Below are 15444 nucleotides of genomic sequence, written 5' to 3' on the forward strand. Positions count from 1 at the left end.
GGGAAATGTTATTTATTAAGTTTTTTGTGTGCCGTATCTCTGTGATTTAAGGGCATAAAAATTCAAAGTTGGAAAATTGCAAAATTTTAAAAATTTTCGCCAAATTTCCGTTTTTTTCACAAATAAACGCAAGTTATTTGAATGAAATTTTACCACTAACATGAAGTACAATATGTCACGAGAAAACGATGTCAGAATCACCGGGATCCATGGAAGCGTTTCAGAGTTATTACCTCATAAAGGGACAGTGGTCAGAATTGTAAAAATTGGCCCGGGAGTTAACGTGCAAACCACCCTAGGTAGTGAAGGAGTTAACAACTTCAGGATCGGGCCATTTTTCACATTTGCATTTTTGTTTTTTTTTCCCCCTCTTCTTCCAAGACGTATAACTTTTTTTTTTATTTTTCCATCTGTATACCCTTATCAGGCCTTGTTTTTTTTACAGGTCGATTTGTAGTTTTGAATGACACCATTCATTTTACCATATAATGTACTGAAAAATAGTGGAAAAATAAGGCCAGGTTGGATAAAATGGTGAATTAAAATACAATTTTGCCATTATTTTATAGGTTTTCATACAGCGTTCAATGTATGGTAAATTATGGTAAATTTAACCTAGTAACATAATTCTGGATATCAGCACGATTACGATGACTTGCAAAGATTTTTTATTATATCAGAGGTGAAAAAATTTCTGAAAGTTTGAAAACATTTTTTTTTTGGTTCGTGTCCCCATTTTCCCGTAACCTTTCTATTTTTCCATGGATGAAGCTATGTGAGGCCTTGTTGTTTTTTTTATTTTTTATTACATGGCAAACTGTTGTTTCCATTGATAACATTTTAGGGTGTATATGACATTTTTAGGCTATGTACCCAAGTATGCAGAAAAAAAAACGGACACCTTCCCAAGAAAAACGTGCATTTTTTTTTTACGATTTTCGCACGTTTTTTCAGGAGCATCCTCCTGCTCATAGAATATAGTTAGAAATGCGGATTTTTCCACGAAATTAATGAGCATGCTGCATTTTTTACCGCGGTAAAAAAACGCATCAATGTGCACAAAAAGTGCGGAATTCATTAAAATTAATGGGATGCTTCTTGTAAGCGTTTTTGCCAGTAAAAAAGCTTAAAAATTGCGTAAAAAATGCTTACGTGGGTACACATCCTCAATCTCTTTTGCTAGAATATTTTTTTTCTTATGAACGTGCGGTCAACGAAAAAAACACAATTATGACTCTTGATTTTTTTTCTTGTTACAGCTTTTACCAATTCATCAATGTTAGATTTTGATAGACTGAACTTTAGTGAATATGACAAACACCAAATATGATTTTTTTTTTTTATAGGATAAGAGAGGGTTTTATCAAAATTGCTTTTTTAAATATATTTTTAAATATATTTTGTTTTCTTTAGGGTAAGTTCACACAGGACTTTTTTGCTGCTCTTTTTTCATGTTTTTTTTAATGCTAATTTTCAGCTGCTTTTTGAATTACCAGCATAGCCTGCGAGATTTCAGAAATCTCATGCACACACATTGTTTTTTGTCTGATCAGGATTTTGTGCTTTGCTATGTTTTTTGGACATAGAGCATGTCACTTCTTTAAGCGTTTTTTCAGTGTTTTTCGCCCATTGACTTGAATGGGTGTTGAAAAAACGCACCAAAAACGCAGGTGTCATTATTTGCAGCGTTTTCGCTGCAGAAAAGTCATGGACATTAGCATGGACAAAAACACAAAAAAAAACCGCACCAAAAACGCAGCAAAGAATGCACCTAAACCTGCGTTTTTGCCGCAGCTTCTTTCCTGTCAAGAAGATCAGGCTTTGCTGCATGAAAAAAAAGCAGCAAAAAAGTCCTATGTGAACTTACCCTAAGGCTAAGTGCACACGTACCGGAACTCTCGCGGAAATTACCGCGAGAATTCCGGAATTCCAGTCCGCGGGAAAATCGCATTTTAAATTCCCACGGAAAAACTAGCATTTTGCAAGCGTATTTAGCTTGCAAAATGCTAGCGTTCTCCAAGCAATCTGTAGCATCGCTTGGAGAACTGATTGACAGGTTGGTCACACTCGTCAAACATAGTGTTTGACAAGTGTGACCAACTTTTTTACTACTGAGGCTGCCTATGCGGCATCAGTAGTAAAAGATAGAATGTAAAAAAAAAAAAAAAAATACTGTTATTCTTACCTTCCGACGTCCCACGCAGGCGTTCCCAGTAATCCTTTGCGAAAATGCCCGCGATGACGTCAGTTCTCGCGGGATCGCGACATCTCGCAGTAATTCGCGATGACGTCGCGCGAATGACCGCGAGACTTTGCGATCCCGCAAGATCGGAAGCCATCGCGGGCATTTTCGCAAAGGATTACTGGGAACGAGAGCGTGAAGAGAAGCGGGAAGGCTGCGGGGGACGCCGGAGGGTGAGAATAACAATATTTTTTATTCTATTTTTTACAGGGATATGGTACCCAAAGCCCGGAGGACAGTCTCCTCTCCTCCGGACCGTGGGTACCATCCGCAAATGTTCTGCTTACTTTCCGCATGTTGTGCACAGCCACATGCGGGAAGGAAGCGGAACAATGCATTCCTATGGGTGTGGGATCGCCGCGATTCCGCAAAATAATGAGCATGCTGCGTTTTTTACTGCGAAGCGATTCCGCCGCGGTAAAAACCGCAGCATTAGCACAGCATTGCGGAATCCCATAGGAATGCATGGGATGCTTATTTTTCGCGTTTTCGCGGCAAAATCGCGCGGTTAAAACTGCCGCGGAAACGCGAAAAAAACACCACGTGTGAACTCAGCCTAACTGTTTAGTTTTTTCAGGGAACTTGAGCCTGTGATCTCCCGAGCGCTTATCTTATATACTTCAATTTCAGAGAATGGTCGTTTGCTAGATGTGTTTTTCATGGATAAAAAATGTTTTACCTGAGGGCGCTCAGCTCCAGCCTGCTCCACACTTGTACTTCTCCTCTGGTTTGTAACTTTACTGGGCCTCATTCTTTGAAACTGGAAAATTGTGCTGCCCATAGTAACCGAGTTCAGCTTTCATTTTACCTCAGCAGTGTTCAGCTTTTATTTTACCAGAGCAACCAATCAGAGTTCAGCTTTCATTTTACCTCAGCAGTGCTCAGCTTTCATTTTACCAGAGCAACCAATCAGTGTTTGGCTTTCATTTTACCTCAGCAATGTAAGTAGTGACTGGAGCCATCGTCTCCTTCCTGTCAGTCGATTGTTTCTCTGCAGAGTTGTGTCTGGTCGTGCGTAAGTATAACATGGTGCATTGTAATAGAGGAGGGCGATGTACACACAGGATCGTTTACAGAAAGACACCACTATTCTGCTGAGCAGTGTCCACACCACCCCACTACAGTAATAAGCCGTATACATGGGGTTTGGTGCATGACACAGCATATGTCGCCAATGTAAAAAAAATAGACACGTGTTCGGACACAGACGTCCAGGAGAGGAATAAGTAAAGTCACAGGAAATGGGCAACAAAATGATCCCAGCGAGCACACCTATGAGGAACAATATGGCACCAGGGACTGAAATCACCTCATTTGGAGCCACTGAGAGTGAGCAGTGCAAGGGTTAAAAGGAGGGGGAAAAGCAAAAGTGAGCCGCAGATAGTGGCTACCACACAAGATGGTGGACGGCATGTGGCTACTGGAAATGATGGCGCGCGGTGCCTGTCTACTGAACGTGATGGTGGATGGTGTGTGAATACTGGACATGATGGTGGACGGTGTGCGGCTACTGGACAAGATGGTGGACGGCGTGTGGCTACTGGACATGATGGTGGATGGTGTGTGATTACTGGACATGATGGTGGACGGCGTGTGGCTACTGGACATGATTGTGGACGGCGTGCGGCTACTGGACATAATGGATGGCGTGTGACTACTGAACGTGATGGTGGATGGCGTGCGGCTACTGGGACATGATGGTGGACGGCGTGCGGCTACTGGGACATGATGGTGGACGGTGTGTGACTACTGGACATGATGGTGGATGGCGTGTGACTACTGGATAAAATGGTGGATGGTGTGTGGCTACTGGACATGATGGTGGACGACGTGCGGCTACTGGACATGATGGTGGACGTGTGTGGCTACTGAGCATGATGGTGGACGGCGTGTGACTACTGGACAAAATGGTGGATGGCGTGTGACTACTGGACATGATGGTGGACGTGTGTGGCTACTGAGCATGATGGTGGACGGCGTGTGACTACTGGACAAAATGGTGGATGGCGTGTGACTACTGGACATGATGGTGGACTTGTGTGGCTACTGAGCATGATGGTGGACGGCGTGTGGCTAATGGACATGATGGTGGACAGCGTGTGGACCTCCAGCTGCTCCAGTAACAGGCGAATATGTCGTCCTTAACACATCCACACAAGGTTCTGTTTATCATGTTTATCATTGCTGGGATGGTTAATAGACAAGGCTCTGTGAAGAAGCTGATTGGTGATCAATATGTCACATAGTTTTTCTGATATCCCAGAAATAAGTACATCTCTCCACAGTGAGAGAAATGGAACTGCCAGGAAGAGTTGTAAGAGGAACGTAGTTGCTGCCTTCTTAAAGGGAATCTGTCACCTCATTTTGGCGCGGTATTTAAATTACCTGGGTCCGGTCAGATGGGCGGTGTTTCAGGTCCTTTCCTCCACCCCTCCTTGGCCGCTGTCCGCAATATTTCTTGAGAATTTCAGTGCTTGGCATCCATATTACGCACATGCGCATTGCAATCTAGACTCGCACACGTGCAGTATACTTTGCCCAACTGCGGGTAAAGCCGAAAAGCAGTAGTGCGCATGCGTCGGTGAACTATGTCCCGGAAGTATTTTGCTGTGTTCCAGGACATAGTTCACCAGCGATTGTACACAGACAATAACTATACAGTATATTAAAGGGGCTGTCCACAGAATAAGCGATAACTTACTGATCGGTGGATTCTAACTGGTGTGACCTGTAACAATCGTCAGAACGGGGAATTTTTATACCCATTAGAGCACATCAGATGCCCAATTACAGCAATGCCGCTGCATTTATACTCTATGGAGCTGGAAGTCACTTTACCCACACAGCCTGCCTGACAGCTGCAGCTTGTGGAGCTGTCAATCAGGCTAGGTGGGCAGAGATTCAGCAGCATAGAGGAAGGACACTTATATAAAACGTAGAAATCAGAACTCGCCTTTTAATTAGTTTTTGTTCTCATAGCAGACGTTTTGCAGCATGTAGTACAGACCTTCAATCTAGTCATATCAATGGATAGAAACGTTCATTGACTCAGACCGCCGACATGAATGTAGAACATTACAAATCAATGAAGCTAGAGGATTCTATGGTTTGTTGGGTGAACTTTCCTTCAGACCTCACTGGAAAGCCCTACTGTGACAGATAACTTCTTTATTGTATCTTGGAAAGAAAGGGGAATTGCTGTAAATGAAATGTGTCTATTTTAAATTCTGCAGAGCCTAATACCCTAAATTGATATATATTAATGGCGTGTTACAATGTATCAACTGAGAGACACCTTTCATAGCATCCAAGTCTCTATGTTCCCAATGCATGTCAGTTCATCATCAGTACAGAATCCTTCCACATTTAAAGGGGAAGTTCCTATTTTGTCAGAAAAAGTTATAAGGTTAATTTACTCTTCATTTTTGGGTTTAGAGGTGGTGTCAGAAATTGTGACTTTATCAGCAGTAGGGGTTCAAAGTATCCTAGCTATTTGCTATCACTTTATGAGAAGGGAATAGCCCTTCGAAGGTGGAACCACCTATTTTATGATGAACTTTGACTGGTAAAAGGGGCACTGAAAATATGTGCCTGAGAGTGTGGTGGTATATGGTACTACAAGTTACATATTTCATAACTATTTGTGCAAATAAGAGATAGAGAATGATTCATTAGTAGTGATAAGTAGAGTTGAGCGAAACAGGTCGGCCAGATTCATAAGTCGCCAACTTATGCAAAAGTCGGGTTTCGCGAAGCGTGAAGTCGGCTATGCGGTCGTCAACCCGAGCGCCAAAGTCGGTTTTCCCAGAATGCCTGCACGTAACTTTTTTTCAGCCAATGAGCAAGGACGTACACTGTGAGCAACGAGATGACATGTGCAGCGTCGAGAGAGAGATTTCGCTGCCTCTAGGGTTAAAATTCATGCCAGCAAAAATCTTTAAAAAAGCGGCCCGGCATGTAAGTGTGTTTACTGTACTCCACTCACTGCCGTCTTTTAGGCTGTGTGCACACGATGCGGATATCCAGCGGTCCGCAGCGGATTTTTCCACGCAGAAACGTTGCATATCCACATTGTGATGTACAGTAGCATTTAAAGCAATGAAAAATAAAAATCGCTGTGTAGACGCTGCTGATTTTTCCGCGCGGTTTTCCTGCGGTACAAAATCTGCAGCATATTACTTCTTTTGTGCGGCTTTCCACCTCCCCTGTCTCCAAATCCGCAGGGGAAAACCACAAGAAAACCGCATTAAAAATGGAAGAAATCCGCAGGAAAAATGCAGGTAATTTGACCTGTGGATTTCTTAAATTCTGCACGGAAAAATCCGCAGGGCCAAAAAGTACATCTGCACTCAGCCTTATTCCCCATTGACTTGCATTGGGTTTCGTGTTTCAGTCGGACCTCCAACTTTTCCCTATAGTCGCCCGATTTCGTTCGACTCGACTTTTGAGAAAGTTGGGTTTCATGAAACCCGACTCGACCCTAAAAAAGGCAAAGTCGCTCATCCCTAGTGATAAGTGATACTTAGTACAAAAAATCACTGAACTGAAGGGGTCTGAACTGCAGTACCATACACAACTTGTAGACGTGTAGTGCTATTTTCAGAGGAAAATAAAACAGCCATGTTGCTAATCCTAAACATCCCTTTAAACCTCTTGTCATTATTCCTATCAGGTTATTTGAAATTCAATTTTAGGCATCTACCATGAACATAATTTATGGCGTTCAGCTAGTTCCTGGGAATAACATCGATCTGGGGCTGCGGTTTATGTGATGGTCACTGCAATGATTTCCAGTAAGATAAATCATATTTTCATATGCAGATTGTATTTAATCAGCCATCAATCAAGCATTTACTGATTAAAACACTAGAAAACACCAAATATACAATGTATCATTTCCTATTATATTTCATTAATTATAATTTATTTTTCTTCTTTTTTTTTGCTTTTTCTGCAGAATGGATGTAAATGATCTCTACACCAGAACTGGCAGGTTATAAAGGGTCATGTATAAGCAGCAGTCTCGGGAGGGGACGAACCATCTGCTGCCCCGATCAGGGTTTAGCTTTTATTTCTGTGACTGTGGGCATGGGGAGATAGATGCTGTGACTTGTCAGGGCAATTAGTAAGTCATGTCAATATGTCAGCATTCACTCTACGCCAGGGAACAGTACATAGCATTATAGGAAGCACATACACCCCTCCCGCTCATTATATTTATAACCAACATCTATACTTCTATAGCTTCTGGAAGCAAAGTCACAGAGCTCTAATCAGTGAGACAGAAATATCTGTCATTATAGTAAGGGGATTTCATGGGATATTGAACTCCCAGCTGTAAATTATTAAGTATTTGGAGCATCATGTGTGCCTCTAAACCAGTAATGAAATTCCGAGACAGCCTGATCTATATTGATAGATCTATTCTCTGGATAGATAGCAAACAGTAGGGATATACTGTGTGTTCAAAGTTCAACTTTTTTTTAGTACATGCACAAAGGCCTGAAAATCTGCAGAGAAATCCACTTCTGCAGAAAGTTGCTTCAGATTTCATTATGGAAATTTTTCAGATTTGCTGCATATTTCACCTTCTAAATTGCAAAGACTGAGATCTACAGCACCAGTCAATTTCTGTCTTTCTCCAAAGCATGTGAATGAGATTTCTTAAAATTATTGCTGCTGGAATGTGTAGCGGATTTTGCTTATCAAACCCACATGGACATGCCCATATATTTTCCAATGCCGGTGGGTGATACCAGCGTCGGACTGGAACACCTTGGGCCCACCAGAGAAAATCATTCTTGGGGCCCACTATGTAGCTGCATAGAGTTAAATACCAGACCACCAATTGTGCGGTAAAACACGCTAATATCCGGGTATAATATAAGGTTGTACATGTCTTAATTATGTAGCAGGAGTTGGGGTAGCCCCCTCATAGAATATAAAGCAGCCCCCTCATAGAATATAATGCAGCCATCTCATAGAATATAATGCAGCCATCTCATAGAATATAATACAGCCATCTCATAGAATATAATACTGCCCCCCTCATAGGGTATAATGCACCCCTCATAGGGTATAATGCACCCCCTCATAGGGTATAATGCACCCCCTCATAGGGTATAATACTGCCCCCCTCATAGGGAATAATGCACCCCCTCATAGGGTTTAATGCACCCCCTCATAGGGTATAATGCACCCCCTCATAGGGAATAATGCTGCCCCCTCATAGGGAATAATGCTGCCCCCTCATAGGGTATAATACTGCCCCCCTCATAGGGTATAGTACTGCCCCCCTCATAGGGTATAATACTGCCCCCCTCATAGGGTATAATACTGCCCCCCTCATAGGGAATAATGCACCCCCTCATAGGGTATAATACTGCCCCCCTCATAGGGAATAATGCTGCCTCCTCATAGGGTATAATACTGCCCCCCTCATAGGGAATAATGCTGCCTCATAGGGTATAATACTGCCCCCCTCATAGGGTATAATACTGCCCCCCTCATAGGGAATAATGCACCCCGTCATAGGGAATAATGCTGCCCTCCTCATAGGGTATAATGCTGCCTCCTCATAGGGAATAATACTGCCCCCTCATAGGGAATAATGCTGCCTCCTCATAGGGTATAATGCTGCCCCCCTCATAGGGTATAATGCTGCCCCCCTCATAGGGTATAATACTGCCCCCCCTCATAGGGTATAATACTGCCCCCCTCATAGGGTATAATACTGCCCCCCTCGTAGGGAATAATGCACCCCCTCATAGGGTATAATGCCTCCTCATAGGGTATAATACTGCCCCCCTCATAGGGAATAATGCTGCCCTCCTCATAAGGTATAATGCTGCCTCCTCATAGGGTATAATACTGCCCCCCTCATAGGAAATAATGCACCCCCTCATAGGGTATAATGCTATATAGATATATAGATATAGAGTTAGATAGATATAGATAGAAAGATAGATGTAGAAATAGATATAGAGATAGATAGTAGATAATGGATAGAAAGTAGATAATGGATAGATATAGATAGAAAGATTCATAGAGATAGATAGAGATATATATAAAGATAGATATAGAAAGAAATATAGATAGATAGATAGATCGATAGGTAGATAGATATAGAGATAGATAGAAAATAGATAATGGATAGATAGATAGATATAGAGATACATAGCTATAGATAGAAAGATATAGAGAGATAGATATAGAGATAGAGATAGATAATAGATAGAGATAGATAATAGATAGAGATATACAGATATAATAATAATAATAATAATATAGACATATATAGATAGATATAGAGATAAATATATATAGATAGATGGCTATAAATAAAAATAGATATAGAGATATATATAGAGATAGATAGATATAGAGATAATAGATAGAGATAGATAGATAGATAGATAGATATAGAGACAGATAGATATAGAAAGATAGATATAGAGATAGATATAGAGATAATAGCTAGATATAGAGATATGTATAGAGATAGACAGATATAGAGTTAGAAAGATAGATATAGAGATAGATAGAGATAGCTAGATAGATAGATGGATAGATAGATATAGATAATAGAGATAATAGATAGATGTAATAGATAGATATAGAGATAGATATAGAGATAGATGGATAGATCAATAGATAGATAGATAAAGAGAGAGAGATAGAGAGAGATAGATAGATAATGAGATATAGAGATAGATATAGAGATATAGTGTTAGATAGAAAGATAGATATAGAGATAGATAGATATAGAGATAGATATGGATATAGAGATAACAGATAGATATAGAGATAGATAGATATAGAGATAGATAGATAGATAGAGATAATATATAGATAGATAGATAGATATAGAGATAATATATAGATAGCTATAGAGAGAGAGATATAGAGATAGATATAGAGAGAAACAGATATAGATATAGAGATAGATATAGAGATAGATAGATATAGATATAATAGATAGATATAGAGATAGATAGATATAGATATAAAGATAGACAGAGATAGAGAGAGCTGTAGATAGAGAGAGAGATAGATATAGAGATAGATAGATACAGAGATCGATAAATAGATAGAGAGATAGATATAGATAATAGATAGATATACATAGATAAAGATAGATAATAAATATAGAGATAACAGATAGATATAAAGATAGAGTAAGATAGAAAGATGTAGATATAGATAATAGAGATAGCTAGATAGATAGACATAATAGATAGATAGATATAGATATAGATAGATATAGAGATAGATAGAAAGATAGATTATAGAGATAGATGTAGAGATAGAAAGATAGATATAGAGATAGAGCGATAGATAGATAGAGATAGATATAGATAATAGATAGAGATAAATAGATAGATAGAGAAAGAGAGATAGATATACAGAGAGATAGATATACAGAGAGATAGATATAGAGATAGAGATAAATAGATAGATATAGAGAGAGATATAGAGAGAAATAGATATAGATATAGAGATAATAGATATATATAGAGATAGATATAGAGAGAGATAGATACAGAGAAAAGATATAGAGATAAATAGATAGAGAAATATAGATAGATATATAGATATAGAGATAGAAAGATAGATATAGAGATAGAGCGATAGATAGATATACAGAGAGATAGATATAGAGATATATAGATAGATAGCTATAGAGAGAGATATAGAGATAGATATAGAGAGAAATAGATATAGATATAGAGATAGATAGAGATAGATATATAGAGATAGATATAAAGATAGATATAGAGATAGATATAGAGATAGAGCGATATAGAGATAGATAGATACAGAGAAAAGATATAGAGATAGATAACGGATAGATAAATAGATAGGTATAGAGATAGATAGATATAGATATTAGATAGAGATATATATAGATAAAGATAGATAGATATAGATGGTAGCTAGATAGATAATAAATATAGAGATAATAGATATAGAGATAGATAGAGTTAGATAGATAGATATAGAGATAGATAGACATAATAGATAGATATAGAGATATATATAGAAAGATATAGAGATAGATGTAGAGATAGAAAGATAGATATAAAGATAGAGCGATAGAGATAGATATAGAAATAGATAGATATAGATAATAGATAGAGATAGATAGAGATAGAAAGATAGATATATATAAGAGAGATAGAGAGAGAGATATAGAGAGATAGATAGATAGAGAGACAGATAGAGAGAGCGAGAGAGATATAAAAAAAAAAAACAATACTCACCTCTCCTCCTCGCTCCCACGCTGATCCCGGCAGCCGGCTTCAGTGTCAGGAGCTGCCCCCTCTGCCAGACACACAGCGGGTGCGCGATGTAGTGACGTCATCGCGCACTGGCTGTGAGCCAGGAGCAGAGGGGACTGAGGGCGGCGCCGGCCCTGATGCAGAGCGGCTTACTGGGCTGGGGGCGGGGCCTCTGGGGGTGGAGACCTGAAATGATATGCTTCGCAGTGAATATTCATTTCTCTTTAGCAGCGGGGACAGGGGCTCCTGCCTCCTGACACCCGCTGCTGCTCCGCTGGCAGGGGCCCCCATAGCAGCTGCATGGTGTGCGACACACCACTGGCTGGGGGCCCCTAGAGCAGCGGGGGCCCTAGGCAACTGCTGGCCCTGTATGCCTGTAGGTGCCAGGGCCCACCGGAGAATCCGGTGGGCCAGTCCGACGCTGGGTGGTACTGATAAACAAACAGCACAGCCATAGTAAAGATAAAAAATTAGCCCCCTTTCAGCTGCTGTTTGACACCAGCATATATTTAGATAACCAATCTAAAAGATTTTGGTAACCCCATTCTCATTTTTATCACTCCGGTGCATTTTTCTTGTTTGCTAACATAGCAGTAGTTTACTGTGTAACTTCTTACCACGCATTAACCCCTTTACCCGCCAAAGTGCTTTGCACGTTAATGACCTGGCCAATTTTTACAATTCTCACCAGTGTCAATTTATGATGTAATAACTCTGGAACGCTTCAGCGGATCCCACTGGTTCTGATACTGGTTTTTCATGACATATTGTGCTTCATGATGGTAAAATTTCTTCGATATAACTTGCGTTTATTTGTGGAAAAAAAATGGAAATTTGGCAAAAATTTGGAAAATGATGCAATTTTCAAATTTTAAATTCTGATCTAGGTGTGTGGTGAGCACATTGAACCCTCAGGTGATTCACAGACGTTTATAACATTGAGCCGTGAAAATAAAAAAAAAAAAAAATCACGTTTTCGCCACAAATATGTTTCTAGGCCCAAATTTTGTATTTTCATAATGGTAACAGAAGTAATTACACCATACAATTTTTAGTGCAATTTCCTCTGAGTACGCCGATACCCCATATGAGGGCGAAAACTACTGTTTAGGCGTATGGCAGGGCTCAGAAGAGAAGGAGCATCATTTGACTTTTGAATGTAAAATTGTCAGAGACACCGCACTACACTTGCTCATAGAGCCAGTGCGCATGTCCTGAGTACAGAAGCAGTGCTAAACGAGGTACAGGAGGGATAAACAGGCGGGAGGTCAGACAAAGCCAAAGGTCATACACAGGATCATAGTACAGTACCAGGGATGAGACAGAGCGGATAATCAGGGCCAAGCAGAGATCAAAACCAAACAGACATAGGAGGTACCAGGCAGAATCCAAAGCGATATCCAGAGAACAGACCGAGTCATACACAGAGAATCAAGTAACCAGAACACAGCACAAACACACTCAGGGGTCACCACACAAATGCCAAGGGCAAGAGTATAACTGACAGGGATGGGAGCGTCCTGAGGCTATAAGAAGCCTCCCCCAGAACCAGGGAGAGGCCACAATCATAGCCCCAGGTGTGCAGGTAAGCCTGCATCGGAATCACAACTTTTAACCCCAGAAATGCCAGTCATCAGCACTGGTTCCAAACATTAACCCCACGTGTGCGAGTCAAACCCGCACTGAGATCATGACAAAAATTTCCTGGAATCCTTAGCTGACATCATGTACCGTTTGGAGAGCCCCTGATGTGCCTAAACAGTGGAAATCCCCCTCAAGTGACCCCATTTTGGAAACGAGACCCCTAAAGGAATTTATTTAGATGTTTGGTGAGCACCTTGGTGCTTCACAGAAATTTATAACATTGAAAATGTAAAAAAAAAAATCACATTTTCCCCACAAAAATGTTATTTTGGCCACAAATTTTGTATTTTCATAAGGGTAGTAGGAGAGATTGCACCATACAATTTGTTGTGCAATTTCTTCTGAGTATGTCGATGCCCCATATGTGGGGAATACCACTTTTGAGGCACAGTACAAAGCTTAGAAGTGAAGAGGCACCATATTGGAGTTCAGAATTTGCTTGAATGATTTGAGGGTACCATGTCACATTGGCAGAGCCCCTGAGGTGCCCAAACAACAGAAACCCCCCCATATGTGAACTCATTTTATAAACTACACTCCCAGTGAATTCATCTAGGGGTGCAGTGATCATATTGATAGCACATGTGCCTTAAGCCCCCTTCTCACATAGCGAGATCGCTAGCGGTCTCGCTAAAGCGTCACCGATTTTGTGACGCAACAGCGATATCACTAGCGATCTCACTACATGTGACACGTACCTGTGACCGGCCCCCCGCTGGATATCACTGATCGCGCTCGAACGTCCTTGGCCATTTCTTCCTCGTTGGCGTCCCGCTAGCGCTGACTAACGACGCATGGACGCAGGTGGAAGTCGTCATCGATCCCGTGTGACAGGTAAGAGCGACCGCCGATGGATCGCTTATTGTTGCTGCGTCGCTGGTGAGATCTGCCTGTTTGACAGCTCACTACGACCATATAGCGATGCACCAGCTATCCTGACCTGGTCATATCGTTGTCGGGATCGCTGGTGCATCACTAAATGTAACGGAACACTTACAGAATTTTATACCATTGAGCGCTAAAGAAAGAATAAATTACATTTCACCACTAAAATGTTGTTTTAGCCCCAAGTTTTTAATTTTTCTAAGGGCTAATAAGAATTTTTTTTTACAACAAACTGAGGTCCATTTTTTCCTGAGTGCGCCACTACCCTACATGTAATCGGAAAATATCTTTCAGGCACAGTGCAAAGCTCAGAAAGCAATAATCGCCAGATTTTGCTGTTATGGTTTGCAGGTGACATGACCCACTGGGAGAGCCCATAAGGTGCCAGAACAGCAGAACCCTCCCATAAGTGACCCCATTTTACAAACTACACCTCTCAGTTAATTCAGTAAGCCATTCTTATTAATTGGACCTAGCTTTTCTTAACCTATCTTATTTCTTCACCATGTTTACATATGCCCTCACAGTGTTTGCTCCTTTAGTCCTCACTCTCCTTTGCTATCCCCAAACCCCAGCAGCCTCTAACCAAATAATCATCTCCCCTTCCCTCTTTCCTCCCCACCTGACCTGCTCTGCTGAACTGCTCCTCAACCTCAAACCTGTCCGAATGAAACATAAAACAAGCTGCCCACTCTCCTCCCATCTGCTCTCCCTTTCTCTGCTTCTCCTCACTGCTGGCGACATATCTCCTAATCCTGGACCCCCACAGCTCTCACCCCCCACTACTTCCCCTTCCTACCGCTCCCTATCTAATAAGAACTACCACAATCTTTCCAACTTAAAACCTGTGCCATTGACACCCAACCCCCTGCTCCCTCTCTCGGGAGCACCTTGGAATGCCCGCTCCATATGCAATAAGCTCCATGTGATTCATGACCTCTTTCTCTCTCACAATCTTTCCTTCATCAGCCTCACAGAAACATGGCTGACACCCTCTGACACCGCCTCCCCTGCTGCGATGTGTTAAGGCGGCCTCCACTTTACCCACATTCCTCGCCCTGGCAACAGACACGGTGGAGGAGTGGGTCTTCTCCTTTCTTCCAACTGCACCTTCAACCCAATCCCACCTCTTCCCTCCCTAATCCTCCCTTCTTTTGAAGTCCACTCTGTCCGCATCTACTCTCCCTCCAACCTCCAAGTGGCCGTCATATACCAACCTCCAGGCCCGACCACTGCCTTCATTGACCAATTCTGTACCTGGCTTCTTCATTTTCTTTCAACTGACACCCCCACTATCATCATGGGTGACTTCAACATCCCCACTGATACCCTTCAGTCAGCAGCCTCCAAACTCCTGTCCCTTACTTCATCCTTTGGACTTACTCAGTGGTC

The 15444-nt window shown here is 41.4% G+C and overlaps 1 protein-coding gene and 1 long non-coding RNA gene across 2 annotated transcripts in view; one reads left to right on the forward strand and one right to left on the reverse strand.

Annotated features, from left to right (window-relative positions):
* Nucleotides 1–3033, reverse strand: part of LOC141048750 (uncharacterized) — a 190857-nt gene extending 187824 nt beyond the window's left edge. Inside the window, exon 1 of the long non-coding RNA XR_012220130.1 lies at nt 2922–3033. This is a non-coding gene — a long non-coding RNA (uncharacterized lncRNA). The remainder of the gene's footprint in view (nt 1–2921) is intronic.
* Nucleotides 3034–3240: 207 nt separating this feature from the next.
* The window catches only part of PDE4B (phosphodiesterase 4B), a 577622-nt gene continuing 565418 nt past the window's right edge, over nt 3241–15444 (forward strand). Inside the window, exon 1 of the mRNA XM_073544721.1 lies at nt 3241–3257. The gene's annotated coding sequence lies outside the window, so the exon portion shown is untranslated. The remainder of the gene's footprint in view (nt 3258–15444) is intronic.

This window comes from Dendrobates tinctorius, unplaced genomic scaffold (genome assembly GCF_039654945.1).
Source record: "Dendrobates tinctorius isolate UK_male_01 unplaced genomic scaffold, ASM3965494v1 ptg000138l, whole genome shotgun sequence".
NCBI lineage: Eukaryota > Metazoa > Chordata > Amphibia > Anura > Dendrobatidae > Dendrobates > Dendrobates tinctorius.